Raw genomic sequence first — 19,392 nt, forward strand, 5'->3', positions numbered from 1 at the left:
ACTATCATAAAAAGCACTGGTGAACGTGGAAAGGGGCAGAGGTTGGAATATGAATTCCCCCTAATTTGGAAATCCCTGAGCTATTATGAGCCCAGCCCAGCCACAAAAAGACTTTGGTTGACAACCAGGAATGATATACTGCTGCTGTGAAAATTCACTCCCCAATCCCCCGTAGCCAGCTACTGTGAGGACTGCAGCTTAGATAGGAGGGAACAGGAAGTCTGAGGGCATGTTGTTAAGTATATGAAAGAAATACTTGCTTAGTCATTAAAATTGTGTGTGTATGGCTATCTCAGGGTTAAACAGAGAAAGTATCTGTGGGCAATTACCTTGAGATAGAGGCTGTTCTGGGAACCTTGCCAAGATTCTAAGTTAGCCTCATCACAGCTGTATGTAATGTAGATAAGAATTGTGTAGATCTGTATATAGTTTCTCACTTGTGTAAAATGGAACTGATCACTGATCACTGCTTACTGATCACTGCTCTCTGATCACTGCTCTCTGTGTATGCCTCAGTGTGCTGATCTGAACTGATCTGATTTGGACTGCACAGAAGCCTGAAGGAAATAAACCAGCTCTGCTGTGTAAGACCTGCGTGATGTGTGTTTGTTTCTGAGCACAAACAGAGTTCCAGAAGGAGAAAAGTTCTGGCACAATAACCCAACAAAGGTTATGGGCCCAGTCCAGTCCAGTCCAGGAAGCCTACGCCAGCCTAACCCAGGCAGAAGAACCAGAACTTGGTGGGAACGGTGCAGTATCAGAACCAGAACCAGGAGTCTGCTAAAACAGAAAACTGTTGATGAAGGAAGACATCAAGCTAAAGCCAGTGCTGCAAAGTGAGGAAAAATCTCAGTCGGCTGACTCTGAGGAGGACTCTGAGCAGAAGGACGGTGAGATACCAATTCCTAAAGCAGAGGAAATGGCAGGAGCTAATATGTCTGGTTTGCATCAATTGTTGGAAAAGCTGAATGACTCTAACTATGCATTATGGTCTTACAAAATGCAAATGTATCTGATTCAGGCTGAACTGTGGTATGTAGTCACAGAGGATCCACCAGATAGAGCAAATCCAGAGAATGCTAAATGGTTTAAGGACGATGCAAAAGCAATGGCAGTTATTGCATTAGCTGTGGAAGACTCTCAAATTTCCTTCATTCAGTTTTTGAATACATCAAAAGAGTGCTGGAATGCGCTACAAGCTGTATATCAAAGAGAAACAGCGGGCAGTAAAATAATTCTAACCCGGAAACTGTATGGAATGAAGCTGAAACCAGGGGAGTCTATGTCAAACCATTTGAAAAGCATGAGAGAAATCTTCAATCAACTCAGGGCACGAGGGATGGAGTTTACAACTATACACCAAGTCTATGTGATTTTGTCAAGTCTTGATTCATCGTACGACGCGGTTGTCACCATGATGGAAAGTCAAGAGGAGAAAAATTTAACCCTCGAGTATGTAGCTGGAAAACTACTGGAAACCTATGAAAGAAGACAAGCTTCAAAACAACAGAGCCTTAAACATCCTGTGGCTGAATTTCAACAAAGCCATAAATCTTCTGACGTGGTGGCTGCATTAAAGGCAAGGAAATGCTTTAACTGTGGTTCCACAGGACACTTAAGGCGGGATTGCAACAACAAGAAGAAAAAGCAGTCAACAGCAAAGTGGAGAGAAGAAAACAACATGAATGAAGCTGAATCAACAAAGAAGTGTCTTCTAGCAAGAGTCAAAGAAACAATGAATCCTTGGTTTTTGGACTCTGGGGCTTCAATAAGTATGGCAAAAGACAAACTTTCATTTGTAACCTTGGAAACTTCTACTTCAGAGCAAAAGTGTGTTACCCTTGCAAATGGAACAAAAATCCAGATTTGTGGTGTGGGTAATGTATATTTTGATTGTCTGGGAGTTGAACTACAAAGTGTTTTATATGTACCAGAATTAGAAACAAACCTTCTAAGTGTGTTTCAGTTAACAGAAATGGGGTATGAGGTTTGTTTTACTGAAGAAAATTGTACTATAAAACAGGGAAACAAGGTGTGTGTGCAGGGAATAATGAAAGAATCTTTGTATGTGATTAATACTTGTACAAAAAATGAAGTTGTAGCCAGCAAAGTCACAACAAAAACAATAGCCAATTGCAAACCACACCAAGAGTGTATCCATTTAACTCATAAAAGGTTTGGTCATGCTAACTATAAAACAATTTCTAAGATTCCAGAATTGTGTGAAGGGGTGAAAATCAAACCATGTTCTAACTATGTAGAATGTAATGTATGCAGTGAAACCAAGTGTCATAAGTCAAACATTCCAAAACATAGTGAGAGAACAACAAAAAGAATTTTTGAATTAATTCATGCAGATCTTGCAGGTCCTTTTGAGACAAGTCAAGGAGGAAACAGATTTTTCTTGTCTATTGTTGATGATTACAGTAGATTTGGATTTGTGTATGTGTTAAAACAGAAGAGTGAAACTTTTGGAAAGTTTAAAGCCTTTGTTAAGTGGAGTAAAAATAGATTTAAAGAACCTATAGCTAATCTAAGAACGGACCGGGGAGGTGAATTTCTTAGCAACCAATTTAAAAAATTCCTCAGTGATGAGGGTATACAACATGACCTTACTGCTCCATATTCACCATTTCAAAATGGAGTTGCAGAAAGGAAAAACAGAACCTTGCAGAACATGTTAAGAGCTCTATTGAAAGAGTCAGGATTGTCTAACCTGTTCTGGGCAGAAGCTTTGTCCACCTCAAATTATTTGTTAAACAGGCTTTACCACTCTGTACATGAAAAAACTCCATATGAAATGTTTTACAAAAGAAAACCTAGAGTGTCACATATAAGGGTTTTTGGAAGTAAATGTTTTGCTCATGTTCAGAAAGAAAACAGACCAGGAAAGCTAGCTCAAAGAGGTTTGGAATGTAAACTGTTGGGATATGATACACAAACAAAAGGCTATCGTTTGTGGTCTCCATATCACAAAAGTGTAATTGTGAGCAGAGATGTAGTTTTTCATGAACAAATGCAGGAAACAAAACAGTATGTAAGTTTGCCTGTAGAACAGAAAGCTGTAGAAACAGAAGAAATTCCTGAACAATCTCAGCAAGAGAGAGAGGGGGAAGAAACTGTAGAGGAGGAAACTATGCCTGTAACTATGCCAAGACGATCAGAAAGGGAACGCAAAGCTCCAATTCGTTACTCAGATGAATACCAAAGCAAACAGGTTTCTCATAGAGCTTTACTAATAGCCTATGAACCTACTTCATTTGAGGAAATTCAGGAAATGGAACCTACAGAAGCTCAGGGCTGGCATGAAGCAATGTCAGAGGAAATCAGAGCAATGGAAAAAATGAAACGTGGGAGCTAGTACCTTTACCTGAAGGTCGTAAAGCCATTACCAGTAAATGGGTATTCAAAGTAAAACAAAATGAGAAAGGACAGGTGGAACGTTCAATGGTAAAACACAAAGAGATGTTTTAAAGCTGGGTCTCAGATTGTAACACAATTTAAACAACATGCGCAAGAGGAGGACTGTTAAGTATATGAAAGAAATACTTGCTTAGTCATTAAAATTGTGTGTGTATGGCTATCTCAGGGTTAAACAGAGAAAGTATCTGTGGGCAATTACCTTGAGATAGAGGCTGTTCTGGGAACCTTGCCAAGATTCTAAGTTAGCCTCATCACAGCTGTATGTAATGTAGATAAGAATTGTGTAGATCTGTATATAGTTTCTCACTTGTGTAAAATGGAACTGATCACTGATCACTGCTTACTGATCACTGCTCTCTGATCACTGCTCTCTGTGTATGCCTCAGTGTGCTGATCTGAACTGATCTGATTTGGACTGCACAGAAGCCTGAAGGAAATAAACCAGCTCTGCTGTGTAAGACCTGCGTGATGTGTGTTTGTTTCTGAGCACAAACAGAGTTCCAGAAGGAGAAAAGTTCTGGCACAATAACCCAACACATGTCTACACCATGCGTCATCCCAGGGATGGCCCCGGGATCATCTCTGTGCATCCACATGATGCACAGGGGATCCTGGGGGCAGAACCCTCCATTTCCCAGGGATAACTGGGATGGCTTTTAGCCCATTTTTTTGCATGGTCTTGGGATTATCCCAAGACCATGGGAGTTGTGGGCGGCCATCCCGAGTAAATGCGAGGAGCTGGGAACGGAGCTCTTCAGGCAATCCATGCCCATCGAGGGCGAGGAGGGGAGCTGGGCTTTTTTATTTTTTTATTTTTTATTTTTTTTTGCTGGAGCACGAGTGCACTCCAGCTCTTCTTGTTTGTAAAAACCAAAATGGCCACCATGACAGCTGCAGTGGCCGGGAAGTCACGTGGCCCATGTGGACTGAGGGAGAGGATCTCGCAATCAGCATATCGTGAGATCCTCCCCTCCCCTGGTGTAGACATGCCCTGAGGTGGTGTGGCAGATGATGTCACTACTTCTGCTGATTAAAAGGGACCAGTGCTCCACCCCTGGGAACCCTTGGTCAGATCTACACTAGCCAGGATGTGACACTTTGAAAATGGTTTGAAAACTGTATCTGGAGTGTGTCCTGGGCCTCGACAGTTTTCACTACTGCAATAAACCATTTTAGAGCAGTAGTGTAGTTGCTGCCCTGGCTCCACGACACCACTGAGCAGTGGAAATACCAGCAGGACAATAAGGAAAGAAAACCAGAAATGGCTACGAATTACAAAAAGCTAGGAATAGCTACAAAGTAATTAAAGAAATCTAGGAATGGGTACAAATTGTCCATGAACTAATTTAAGGTGGGAAGGAGTTGCTGTTCTTGTTCGGTTGTTTGTTTTCTGTCTCAGTATTTCAGGTATACATTTCTGAAATTGTCTTTCTAGGACTTCTTTGATCTCATGTCAAGCATACATGTCAAGTATACCGGGTTGAATCCAATTAGCTCATCTTGCTGGCGGGATGGCTTCTGTCAGCTGGATGAAGAGGAGGAGATTCTACCTCCCCCTAGAGCCCACTATGTGCCCTCAAAATCTGCACTGGATGTTTGGGAGGGGGCTGCAGAGGGGGATAGGTACTCTTGCCATGCGAGTGAATGTCCCATAAGAGTGAATGGCAACAATTCACTCACGTAGGAGAAAAGAGGGGGACATCATTGGGGTGAGGGAATTACATCTGTTCCTTGATACTGGTGGCTGAAGTAATCGAGAATCAATCTCTGGACATGTCTAGACCAAGGGACTGGAGGGGGAGGATCTTGCGATATGGTGATCACAAGATCCTACTCCTCAGTCTGAACATGGCTCTCAACGTCCTGGGAGGAAGAGGATGTCGTGTCTGCCATTTTGTTTTTATTTTTTACTATTATTGAAAATGAGTGCAGGAGCGCTCCACTGAAAAAGTCAGTGTTTTTTTTTAAAAATAATAATAATCCTGCCCCCCTCCCACCCCTCCGTGCCCCATGCCCAGTTCCCAGCTCCTCACATTTATTCATGAGGAGCCGGGACAAAACCAGGATGGCTGCCCACACCTTCCGTGGTCTCGGGATCATCTTGGGACTACAGGAAAAAATGGGAGGAAAGTGTAGGGCAATATCCTGGGGAAATGCAGGGATCTTCCCTCACTGTTCCCGGGATCCCCTGTGCATCATGTGGATGCATAGGGACGATCCCGGGATGATCTCTGGGATATTGCCCCATTTAGACCTGCCTCCCTCTCCCTCCCCCTTCTCTCTGCATAGCTTAGCTACCATTCCATTTCTTGGTCACACTAAAATGATGGATTCCAGCTAACGTTGTTACATGGTAAAGCACGCACACTCTTGTCAAAGCCAGAGAAATGAAATTACAGTGTGGGTGGATGAGGGCAAGGGCAGTGAGGACAAAATAATAAAAATAAAAACGGACCATTCCTTCCATCTCCATGCAGACAGAAACAATGCAATGAGGGCTACAAACGAGAGGTGTTCCCTGACACCTACACACACAATGGATGCAAAACAGGCCAAGTTGTGTCATACCAGCTTTAGTTAGGAGTTATTGGTAGATGGATTTTAAAAACAACTTCTCTCTTGGAAGAATATTTCGCATCAAATATTTGTAACCCTTCCTCCAGAGGAAAGTTCACTTATCAAGAATCCAATCCATCTGATACCCTACTTAAAGCCCCTGAAATCCTATTTACTTCCTTTAAAAACCTTGTCCTAAATAGTATTTTAGACACGCTGTTCAATTTTTGTTCACCTGTAGCAGACAACAGGATCAACAGATAACGGTAGAGAAACAAGGTTGTGCATGTTTCATTGGAGAAATTGAATTTTCTTCTTTGCCGTCCATCCTTTTTATATCCACTTATCTCTCCATCTATTGCTTTCCTGTGTTTCCTTGTCTCTCTTTTAATACAGGAAACAGATTTCTTCGTTTGATGAACAAGCACTGCCAAAGCTCATATACTTTGATGCCTGAACACCTTTTGCAGTAATAATGAAAACTGCCACTTCCTAACAGGTGTACTGTTAACTCAAGTGAAAAGAAAAATTCCAACAGTCAATTTATGGACTGCTGAGGCATAGTTTCGAGATGTGGTTTGGGGGTTGTTTGTTTCCTTGCATATGAAAGGCATTAATGATGTTATGAATAAACGAGAGAATTGCTCACTTAGTGGCGCAAACGCCTCAAAGCAGCAGCATGAGCAAGCTTGCCTGTGGGCTGGGAAGCTTAAAGTGTGCAAATGATGGGATGGGATGGGATTGGTGAAACAAGGGAAGATATGAAGGGGCAGACTTTCAGCCTGAGCACCACAATCTGGAAAAAGTCTCAAGGCGGTCGTCTTTACAGAGGCGCCTTGCACCCGCACTTGCCTTCCTTCCTGGCATCTCCTATACAAGTGTGATTTTTCCTGCTCAGCACCTCGTGAAAAGAGGTGGAGGATGGGACCATTCCACCCTGGTGGGGGGAGGAAAGAAACAGGGCCTTTCTCCCCCCCCCATTTTTAATTTAACGAGCCCTATTTGTGGAGCTCCACAGAGGAGGCCCTTCTCTGCTGTGGCACCCCGGCTGTGAAATGGGCTCCCTAAGGAGGTTCGCTTGGCACCTACATTATATGCTTTTAGATGCCAGGTGAAGACCTTTTTATTCTCCCAGCATTTTAACAATCTATAAATACATTTTAACGTGGTGTTTTAAATTCGTAATTTTGCTTTGCTGCTGTTTTTATCTGGTTGAGCTTTTATATTGTATTTCATATTATGGTTTTATACTGTTGTTTTATACTTTGAATGGTTTTAATTTTTTGTGAATCGCCCAGAGAGCTCCGGCTATTGGGCGGTATAGAAATGTAATAAATAAATAAATAAAATTAAAAATAAAAACAGAGGGAAGGAATGAGGCAGCCAGAGGAGGACGCGAGAGGGACTGGAGACCGAGCAGCATTGGAGGTTGCCATCTATTGCCTCCCCACCCACCTGCATTTATGTTTATCATTTGTTTTTGTGGAGCACCACAGATGTAGATCATGAAATCTGCTCTGCTCTCCTCACCCCCTTTTATGGGTTTCTTTTTCTTTCTTTTTTTTTTTTACTATTTTAGAGCTGCCTCCGCTGCCAAAAAAGTTGGGGTAAATGCCCGACTTCTTTGGAGCAGAGTTTCCAGGGTTTGGCCCTGGATGGCTTTGCATTTGTGGCTAGGTCATGTGTCCTAAAATGTGAAACTGCACATTTATGGTGGAGTAAACAAGCATATAGACTTGCCCGGGGCTCCATTCCAACCATGGGAAGGGCCAAAGACAAAGTGATTGCATATTTGCTGAGAAGTAAGCAGCGCAAGCCTCAAAGGGAAGCACTAAAGCACTCAAAAGCTTCCCTCCCAGGCCCCACCCACTCACAGTTCTAGGGGGAAACTCTTATCTCGGATCAGCAGCTGATCTGAGATAAGAGCTTTTCCCTGAGGGAGAGGGGAGCAGGGCCTGTGAAAGAAGATGGCGGGTCAGAGAGGAAGTCCACATAGCTTGTATCTCCATCTCATTCATAGGTGCTGCAACATCACAATGGTTCCTTCCTCTGCATTTAAGGAGCCTTTTCCTTAAAGGAGAATGGGACATTTTTGGTGCCATTTCTAAATAAAAAATTCCCCGGGTACAGAGTTAGATTCAGACTTAGTCCTATTTGGAGTAGACTCACTCCAAATAGGAGTTTAGGACTCACTGGCACCACCATGGCCAGGCCATAAGTCCAGGGCCCTGCAGTGTGAGGACACCCCCCAAAAAAAACACCAAAAACCTGACACTTAGAGGTGGCTCCTTCTCCTCCTGTCCAGTCAGTAGTATATAGAAGCGCTCTGGCAGCTGGCCTTTCCAGGCCGTTATTTATTTATTTATGATTATATTTATATCCTGCTTTTTTATTCTTGTAAGGAACCCGAGGTAACTTACATTATATCCTCACAACAACCTTATGAGGTAGGTTAGGCTGAGAGTCAGTGACTGGCCCAAAGTCACCCTGTGACTGAATGGGGACTGGAGCCCAGATCTTCCATGTTCCAGTCCAACATTCTAACCATTACACCACACTGGTTCTTTTCAAGGATGTGTGTGTGTGTGTGTGTGTGTGTGTGTGTGTGTGTGTGTTTCTTTTCTTGTTTAGCTTTAAGCAGCAGCAAGCTAAACCAATCAAATGCCGCCAGGGGGCGGGACATAGCCAATAGCAGCAAAAAGACCACCCCATCACCATTCCAGTATTGGCTATATGTTATGTAGCAAATGGAAGAGTTGGACTTGAATAGGGAATATCCATATTGAATTCCCTTCTGGGTTACCCTGGGCCAGCAAGCTTTGTTTCAGTGGAGCAAATACTCTCTCTCTCTCTCTCTCTCTCAGTCCTCCCAAGGATGTTGTAGGGATAAAATGAAACATTTAAAAGCAAAAACAAACAAACAGAAAATAAGTGTGCCACCATGAGCATCTTGGAGAGAGGGCAGGATGCAAATGTTATTTTTGTTGTTGTTCTTTCTGAATATTATTATTCAAATGTTATTCTTTCGTGCTTACTTACCAGGGTGAAATCAGCTTTCATCCTGCTAGCAATGGAACTTGTGAAATGGTGGGTTTCTGAAAGCTTTCCCTGAAGGAGCAACAGAACAGAAAATTGGCATAGAGTACAGAGTACACACACACACACACACACACCACTACTTATATACCACTGATATCATGAAATCTTTAAGCAGTTTGCATAAAATATACATCAAATACAATATAGAAACCAATTTAAAAAAATAATAAAAACATTAAAAATATTCCAAACCAATAAAACAGAGCAGTGCAATTATAAGTCAGGGAAAGCCCGATTAAACAACTGCATCTTTAAGAGGTGTCTAAAGCTGAGTTTCTGCCTCTTGGACCATACATGGGAAGGGCGTTCCAGAGGTAGATGCCATAACCAAGAAGGTCCACTTATGAGATGACACACTGTTGGTCACAGGATAAGCAATAGGGGCTGCTTAGAACATCTGAAGGGGTGATTTGGAGTTTATAGGGGAAGACAGTTTGGTAAGTATCCTGGCCCCAAGTTATTTTTGGGCTTTAAGTGTCAGCAACGAAGTCTTGAAAATGGGTCAGTAGATAATAGACAGCCAGTGCAGTTTTTGTCTTTATATTTAATATGGGGGCAATGTGTGTATAGCTAGGTGCTCTAGTGAGCATATCATCTGCTACATTGTGCACTAGCTATAGCTTCTGAACCAGATGCAGGGGCAATCCAACATGGCACATTACTGTAGTCTAATCATAAAGTTACCAGGTGTGTGTGTGTGTGTGTGTGTGTGTGTGTGAATGAGAGAAAGAACTTAACATTATATAAAGGTATGTGAGTTATAAGCATATAAAGTCAGACAAGATGTAGTCTATATGTTTTAAAGATGTGGGGCATTTAAAATGGCCTTATAACTTAACAGTGTATAAATTCCAAGGCGATTTCTGTTTTTTTATCAAGCTCCGGCTAGAAATTGACAATGTCTCATTTGTAATAAAAGATTTATAGTTATGGAAATTAACTCGACTATATCAAGATGTTTGAAGAGATTGAATTTCTCTTTTTATAACAAGATTAATAAAATAAGAAATTGAATTAGTTATGACATGTGCTGCTTTTGAATCTCTGCCGTAGGACTAAAAAGTTTTTTTTTCTTTTTTTATAAAAAAGCTAAATGTTTTATAATGGGATATTAATAGTTTCCTCCTTAAATGCAGTAACAATAGATGTGTGCCACTTTTATTGGGTGTTTGGAACATATCACAACTGCTTAGTACCCTGAAGAACAAAGTGTGAAAGGAAAAATTAAGAACCATCACCACAGAACATCCACTGTATTCTCTATGCATGTAGTAGAGGCTCCCTTTTCTCCACACATAGCTTTTTGCCTTATTCACCATGGTTAAAGCCTTGGTTTAAGGTATCTTCTGAACAGGGCCAAAGGCCTACACGTCCAACCCTTCAGCAAGGCTCATGGTATCCTAGCTGACCTTCAATGAATCTATCTATTTAAGTGAATGTCCCTAACTATTTGTGTGGCCAGGGAATAACAGGCTGGTAGATACCTCTGTCTACTGCAGTGCAACCAACAGAGGCCATAGCTAGATGGGGCGATATCTCGGGGATCACCCTGGGAACATCCCTGTGCGTTCACATGACACACAGAGTATCCCGGGAGCAGGGAGGGATTATCCCTCCCTTTCCCCAGGATATCTCCCTACCCTTTCAGCCCACTTTTTCCGCAGTCTCAGGATGATCCTGAGACCACGGAACGTGTGGGTGGGCGTCGTGGTTTGTCCCGGCTCCTTGCGGTTAGTCGCAAGGAGCCGGGAACCAAGCATGGGGCACAGAGCTCCTCAGGATTTCTGCGCCCATTGGGGCTGGGGTGGGCGGAGCAGGGAAAATTGTCTGAAATAAAAAACCCTAACTTTTTGCACACTAGCGCCTTTAAGCTAAAAACAAACAAAATGGCGGGCGCAATGTCCTGTTCCTCTGAGGCTGTCGCGCGCTGCATGTAAAGAGAGGGGGAGATCTCGTGATAAAAATATTGCAAGACCCCCTCTGTCATGCTAGACCCATAGGTCTAGCTGAGGCCAAAATCTACATTACATTACAGGCCAATTAGCAGGGAGAGCTCTTTGGACTCCTTTCCCATTTGTGTGCAAATCCACATGTGTAGAAGGGGATGGATTGTCCCCAGGTTTTTCCCCCTTTTCTTTAGGGTTTCAATCCTTGTGTATTCAAACATATTAGGGCTAAATTAGCGTTGCCACCTCATTTTTTGACTGGTTCTTCATCTTTAATGGCAGGCAGGTACAATATGGTCTTCTCCATGCTGGGAATTTGTCCAGTGCATATCGGTGAGCATTTCATTTCAGTTTTGATAAGAATGTACCAAGATTCATACATTTCTTCATATTTGTATAGAAAAACCTTGAGTCAAGAAGAAGAAGAAGAAGAAACTGAAACTGAGAGATTTGTTCATTCCTAGATACATATAATCTTCAGTCATGAAATGCAGTATTTAGTTTCCTAATACTGCATTTCATATAGAGTTGCTACAGAAGTCCACCTAGAATGAAATGTGAGCCAAATTTCAAGGACTTGGCTCAGATGAAATGTATGCAGGAGTTTGGGGATAAATTTAAAAGAATTCTGATGGTAAAAGTAAGTTTTCTCAGGGAGGTTTCAAATTCCAACATGTAAGTAATAGGGATGGGCCAAATTCTCACATGATATGAATCACAACTATTTTGTGTTGAGAATCATCCTTGAAATCAAATTTGAATTCCTGCCTTAGCTGTGCTCAGTTTTGAGGATGAGATTGAAGATGTGAGGCTCACATAATTGAATCCTTGCCTACACATAAGCAAACCAGGGCCTGATTAAGACATGCTGAGGCCTTAAGCCATGTCAAGATTCAGAGGCCTCATACCATAAAAATAAAGGGCAACGGTTGTATTACTTTACAAGTCTGTGAAGTTCAAATTTTAAAAACTGAGCATTCAAAATTTTTCATAATTGCTCCTTCCAGATGCCCCTTCCCATTCCTCCAGTCGCTTGGTGGCAGTTCTGAGAAACTGGAGGCTTCTGCCTCCCCTGTGCAGCCTACAGTGGGAACAAAGCTCATCAATGCTGGTGCTCCATCTGGAGGACCTGCTGAGTTGGAGTGAGCAGTAACAATACCCCAGCCAACTCTCACAACCTTTTATAGCAGATTTTTAATAAAAAGAACAGCAAACAGGGCACCCACGTCTCTGTCATTTCCATAATTTTATCCAGTGAAAAATTTCCCCCTGAATAATAGTCAAAGAATTCACTTCCGTTCTAATTAACTCAACTGGGCATGTTGGCTTCCAGTTAAGCCAAGGCCTGAATGGCAGAGTGTGTCCTGCTTCCTACCAATTTACACTAGAAGACAAGCTAGAATGCAGCACCACAGTAGTTAAAAATGTGATTTCATCTGAGTTCACCTTACCTTGGAGCTAAACTGTGGTTTGATTTCTCCTGGTCAACTCATGTACTGGGGATTATTAATTAAAAAAGAGTTGTCCTACTCTATTAAGGCTCCCCATAGACTAATTATTAAAGTGCTGTGGACCATCACAAACCTACCGCAATTGAAAGTCACAAAAAGGACTTGCTTATATTATGCACCCTCCATGCCCAGAAGATTTTTCTTCTGCACTACAGAACATGCACAATGGGAAGTAGATTGCCTTCTCTATTGCTATTATGCCACTGAAGGAAAGAGAGGAAGAGCAGGAAATTGCTAGAAATAACATACATATTCATTAATGTTTTCAACATCATTCTTGCGAGTCAAATTCCCTACAGGTACAAAAAGTCATCTTGTTAAGTTACTGTGGTGGTGGGGGGATTCCCCCCCTCTTCATTTACTCAGCCTGACTCTATAGTACAGAGACAGATATCACAACCTTAATACATAGTCATTAAGCAGAATTGTTTGGGGAAGGTTAAAAAAAATCTAGTTAGGAATGACTGTAATTATAGATTTTTCAGTTGTTATTGTTGCTCAAGTTCTGACCCAGTCTCAGAGGTCAAGAAGAAATGAATAGTCCCGGGGCAGGGTTACAAGTTCTTCTACCACTTAGCAGTTGCACCACAGTCACACTAGCTGCTATACAAAAAAGGTTGTGAAACTGAGAACAAAAGAGCCATAATAAATATTTTCTGAGAAATATAACACAATACAAAATGTTCGCTGAGTAGAAGCAATCCTAAATGGAAAATCTAGGTACCTCTTGTGGTTCCTAATGGCGACTGTGGGCTCATCTACACCAAGCAGGATATTCCACTATGAAAGTGGTATGAAAGTGGTATATAAAAGGCAGGAGCCACACTACTGCTTTATAGTGGTACTGATGTGCACTGGCAACTGGTGGGGCCCATTGACACAACTACACCAAGCAGGATATTCCACTATGAAAGTGGTATGAAAGTGGTATATAAAAGGCAGGAGCCACACTACTGCTTTATAGTGGTACTGATGTGCACTGGCAACTGGTGGGGCCCATTGACACAACTACACCAAGCAGGATATAACACTATGAAAGTGGTATGAAAGCAGTGTATGGCATGTGTCATGAGCCCCAACAGTTGTCAGTGCACTTCAACATTGCTATAAAGCAGTAGTGTGGCTCCTGCATTTTATAGACTGCTTTCATACCACTTCCATAGTGGAATATCTGCTTGGTGTAGATGAGCCCTGTGTTACTCATACTCAACCCAGTTAGAGGAGGCAATGAGAAGGGATCAAGAAGGATCCACCAAGTCATGAGAATTTTAACCACCACTTTCCTGAGGGACCATTAGCAGGAATCAGGAGCTTTTCCAAGTCTTCTTCCCACTCTTACACTTGTTCTGCAGGAAGCAACCCTCAGCTGATCTGTTGTCAGTGTCTTATCCTCAAGTGTAAGCAATACTCCATGAAGAGGGGACAACAGGGCAGAGCAGAGAGGAGGCTGCCTAGATAAAAGAAGGACCAAGCAGAACTATGGATGTGTGAATCAGCAAAACATGAACTCCTTCAAAGCACCTTCTGACTCAAGTCCATATCGGATTGAGAGCATTGTGTTCCCCCTCCTCTTTTCACATAAAATCACTGTGTATTTCCAGGCATAATTTTCCAAATGTATGTATCAATTGTGCCTATTTTTTCAATGTACACATTTTTCAATATACACATTTTTGAAATGTACACATTTTTGAAATGTACACATACTGTTGAATGTTTTTCTCCCCCCCCTTTCTGCCCCCTCTTTTGGTCCATGAATCATATTTCAAGCTCAGAAATGTACTGACTTCCAGATTGCATCGGGTTCCATGTTCAGTCCAGAAGCTGTGAACTGATCCAAAATAAATTGAAATGAAATTTTCATACAACCCTAAGCAGAACTATAGAAGGGCTGGGTGAAAGGAAGGTCGAGGATGCCTTTAGCCACCTGTGTGTTAGGAATGTCTTTTTCTCATGCCTGAGTGTGCACTTCCAAACATGCAGCATTGACACTGGGGCCAGATCTACACCAAGCAGGATATAATACTTTGAAAAGCGGTTTGGAAATGGTATATGGAATGTCAATGGGCCCCAACATTTGTCTGTGCACTTCAATACCATTATAAACTAGTAGTGTAGATTCTGACTTGGAGCGATCTTTTAATGCGGAGCACCTAAAAGCTAAGCACCTTCAATTTTATGGTATTTGGAAATTAAAGACACAGTTGCTTAACCCAAGAGTAATTTATTGAAAGAGATTAAAACCTCCATTCAAGAGATCAGACAGGGGCAATGGGTTACGTTTCACTTATGGTTCTAATTAATTTCTAATTTAAAATATGAAAAGCAATTGTTTAGTATCACTGAATAGCAGGTGGGGCAGGGGGTGGGGAAAGAAGAAGCCAGTGGAAACCGGAGGCTGACATTTCAGTAGTGCAGTGAATCCACTCTGGATTTCAGTCACAAATAACCAGACCACTAAAGGAGTTGTCCAAGGTGCTGAACCCTATCCCCAAAATAGGTCCAGCCCCTTGGATAGCTCCTTTAGAGTTCTGACGAAAACCCAGACTGGATTCACTACCCCACCAAAATATGAGCTAACAGCTTCCACTGGAAGAAGCCAAGGCAGTGTGGAAAAGGAGGAGATGAATGTGGAGAATGATAGGCAAGGGGGAAAGACTGAACTTCTGAGCAGAGGAAGAGGAGGCTCCAGCAGCTTGCTTACCTACCTGGAGACATTCAAGTCTGGGGAAGCGATAGAAAAGGAGTTGGGGAACGCTGGCTGGGTTCCCCAGACAAGTGGAAGTAATGAAGGAACATTGAGGAGGGTGAGGGTCCAACAGTGGCTCTGATTTTCATGGGGCTGTGAGTTCATTCTGAGTTTCAGGCCGAAACAGCCAGAACTCTAACGGAGCTATCAAATCTGCTAAACTCTCTCCTCAAAGATCAGCACTGTGGATAGCTCATTTAGCTTTCTGGATGGTTCTGACTAAAACCCAGAATAGAATCACAGACTCATAGAATAGCAGAGTTGGAAGGGGCCTACAAGGCCATCGAGTCCAACCCCCTGCTCAATGCAGGAATCCACCCTAAAGCATCCCTGACAGATGGTTGTCCAACTGCCTCTTGAAGGCCTCTAGTGTGGGAGAGCCCACAACCTCCCTAGGTAACTGAGATTCATAAACCTACCAAAATTGAACCCAGCAGCCTCCACTGGGGTGGTGTCGAACAAGCTAATGGCCCTGCTAAGGAGAAATTAGTGACCTGTGTGTCTGTAACCTCTTTGTATCTATGCAAGTTTTGGGGATGCAATGAAGTTGGAGGCAGTTTCATAGGATTCCTCTTTGAGGTTTCTTTGGGTCACACATCCTAACTATTGGGCTCACAGAGTGCTATTTAAATGACCAAAATATGAGCGTAATTATTCAGTCCATAGCATCAAATCCTGTCTCTGCTGGCTCGTTGAAACAAAGATGGTTCTAGCTGGGAAGTAAACTGACAATCTTTTCTTCCTCCCAGCTTAAACAGGAGGGTAAAAAATTAACAGGCTGCTGAGTATTTACCTGTTGACTCTAGTAGGCTGGCATTTGGAGCCCTAATTGCACATTTTGAAGTGCTCTCCAAGGAGGGGAAGAGGTCGAGGGCTTGTGTCTGGAAAACAATGGCCATGTCAGAGGGGTGATGGTTTTGTATCACATACACCATCCTTTTTTAAATGTCAGGCTTGGCTTGTAGAATGGCAGATTCCTCCTGTGCTTTCCCAAGCAGGAATGAACCCTCCTTTCCTATGTCAAACAGCAGAATATTGGGGTGTCTGGTAACATGTGTTTTCTCATGTTGGGCGAACGAGTGATGTTTAGGATGGCTAGGATTCTCCTAACATCATCTACCCTCCACACCCCACACCCCAGCCTGGTCTCATGCCTGATATGTACTGGTGGGTTGCAATCAAGGCTCCCTCTGCACAAATGGGAACACTGCACAAAATGAGCAGTGATTGAGCATGAATTTTGCACAATTTTCTCCAAATTTGCACAAATTTCTCCAAATTTCCACAAATTTCTCCAAATTTCCACAAATTTTCTAATTTTCATAATGTTCCTCCACAGACTAAAGGTGAGCTGATTCAATCTACAGGGAGATTTGCCCAAAATTGAACGAGGAAAGTTGCAGCAATTGAACATGAGCACCTGACCAGGAATTTGCAAACATTTTTGGTGGACACATCCTCACGCTCGTGATCGCATTCAGGTCTAAGAACAGGGCATACTCTCAATGCTTTGCGAGCAAAAATGAAACTCTCTTATGTCCTCAAAGGCAATAGCAAGCAACCTTAAAGGCAAGACTGCAAAGGAAATTGCATCTGCCCTTTCAAAGCAAGGCTGCTAGAAATAATAGGGTCCATATACACTATATGAAACACTGGGGGAAACAACCAGGATCAGAGTGGTACTGTAGATACTGAAGCCCTCCTGAGGTTGAGCACCACTATACTGCCACACCTTTATATGCCCTAAATATCCCACACAAGTGGAATGAAAACACTAGGATCAGTGGAGGCTGGTGACTCCAATTTCAGTGGGGCTGTGAATCTATTCCAGGTTTCAATCAAACTCAGCCAGAACTCTAAAAGAGTTATCCAAGGTGCTGAACCTATTGGGGGGGTAGGGTTCAGCACCTTGTTGAGCTGCTTTAGAATTCTGGTTGGTTCTTACTGAAACCCAGAATGGATTCACAGCCCCACCAAATTCGGAGCCACCAGCCTCCACTGGCTAGAATAAACATTAAGCACAGTGAAGAAAAAAAATCCTGTAGTCTTTCTTTCGTTCTTTTCTTTTTGGCTGTGATCATTAAGACTCTTGGAAATAAGGCAGCCTTGAGTTTTTAGTTTATTTTACTGTTCAACACTACAGTAACTGAGCCCAATCTAAGGTGCTGGTTTTGATCTATAAAGCCTTACACGGCTTGGGACCACAATACCTGACAGAACACCTCTCCCAACGTGAATATACCCGGTCACTACATTCAACATCTAAGGTCCTCCTCCGGGTGCCTACTCTGAGAGAGGCTCGGAGTGTGGCAATGAGGGACAGGGCCTTTTCAGTGGTGGACCCCAAAATATGGAATGATCTCCCTAATGAGGCTCGCCTGGCGCCAATGCTGCCAGGTTAAGACTTTCCTCTTTTCCCAGACATATGGCGGCACATCTTAATCACCCACGTTTAGTTTTTTTAATGGTTTTTAATGCTTCATGTATGTATGTTCTGTGTTTTAGAATTTTAAATTTTGCATACTTGCTTTTATCTCAATTTTAGAATTTCTGTAAACCACCCAGAGAGCTCTGGCTATGGAGGTGGTATATAAGTGTAATAAATAAATAAAATAAACATCTGTGATAAAGTTGTATAGGTCACTGACCTATAGAGGTATTATCATGTAACCAATATTGAAGTCCCCTACACTTGTCTGGGAGTAAGTCCCACGGAACTTAATGTGTAGCTTTGGTTGTAGCCAGGGGACAGTTTGAAATTAAGGGAGAGGTGAAGTCAGGTCAATGAACTTCAAAAATCTCAAGGACAAGCTCAGCTGAAGTTTCATAGAAGACCTGAGAAATTTCTCCCCCCCCCCTTTTTTCTCACTGCCTGCCCCCTCGCTGCAGAAGAAGAAGGCTACGAAGTAGAATTTCCTCTAAAGTTTTTCTGCCATTTTTGTGGTGGCCATTTTCCCACCATAATGCCCCATGTAGTCTGAAGTTGTATGGTCCAGATGTGAATTTCACTATCTCAGTGAGAATTAATTGGCATCCAATTTCACCTAATGCAAATTTTGAAGCAAATTTGAAAGAGCTTTGCTACTCTGCAGAAACATTTAGACCATTTTCTAAGTAATTCTGGGGCTGGGGGAAATTGTGAATTTCTCAGAGGGATTTTGCACATTCCCAATGTGGTCTCTGGCATTCATTAATACACCTAGCTTTACAATGGTTCCGCTACAGTTTGTTATATAAGAATAAAAACACAGGATGGAATACCCTCAGATCCTATGAAGAATCCCAAATCTGTTGCATTGGACAGGGATCTATATATCCTGTCATTCCAGTGAGTTCAGTAGTGATGATCTGCCAGGTCAAATCATTTCAGAGGGTCCAAAAAAAATAATCACACTCTGATCCATTGTCATAAAGATGTCAAATAAAGTGTACTTTGCTTGAGGAGGATTATTTAGCAGGAAATTAGATTTCTATAGCTCTTCCTCATCATTTCTGCAGTTGACAGCCTTCTTCCAGATTACAACACTAGTAATTTCCATAAAAGGCCTCTATCTATTATCAACAGAACATCATCCATATAAGTGTAGAAAAGTGAGGAAAAGAAGATTGCTAAATCATTATGTTTTCTCCTGGATAGTTTAGGTCATTATATACAATACGTTAAATCCATTGAGCTGCAGTGAAGTCACGCAGGAGGGGGAAAGGCACGTATTCTGCCTTGAGCAGATTAGAGGAAGGAAGGGAAAGTGCGGTGTAACTGTCAGGGCCTGGAGAAAAGGGAGAGATTCAAAGTGATCCAGCTTAGCACTTAGTGGGAGCCATGTTGCACAAACATTTTCCACACACACACACATATCCATGAAACCCACCTCTCCTTTCTGCCCGATTTTTGGTTCAATGGTGTAAACTGTGTGCAAGGATACAGATATCAGTGTGGGATGGAGAGAGAACTTTTCCCAGTCACAGAGGCAACTCGGCCAATACTCCACTGCATTGGGATGTACATTTAGATTGTTAGCAGAACTCGAGCTACAGGTCACTGAACCTAGAGCTAAAGAGTTTCCTGAACAAGGTGGGAGGGGATTGCTGGGAGGTTTGTTTTTCCCTT

This window comes from Elgaria multicarinata, chromosome 10, assembly GCF_023053635.1.
Source record: "Elgaria multicarinata webbii isolate HBS135686 ecotype San Diego chromosome 10, rElgMul1.1.pri, whole genome shotgun sequence".
NCBI classification, from domain to species: domain Eukaryota; kingdom Metazoa; phylum Chordata; class Lepidosauria; order Squamata; family Anguidae; genus Elgaria; species Elgaria multicarinata.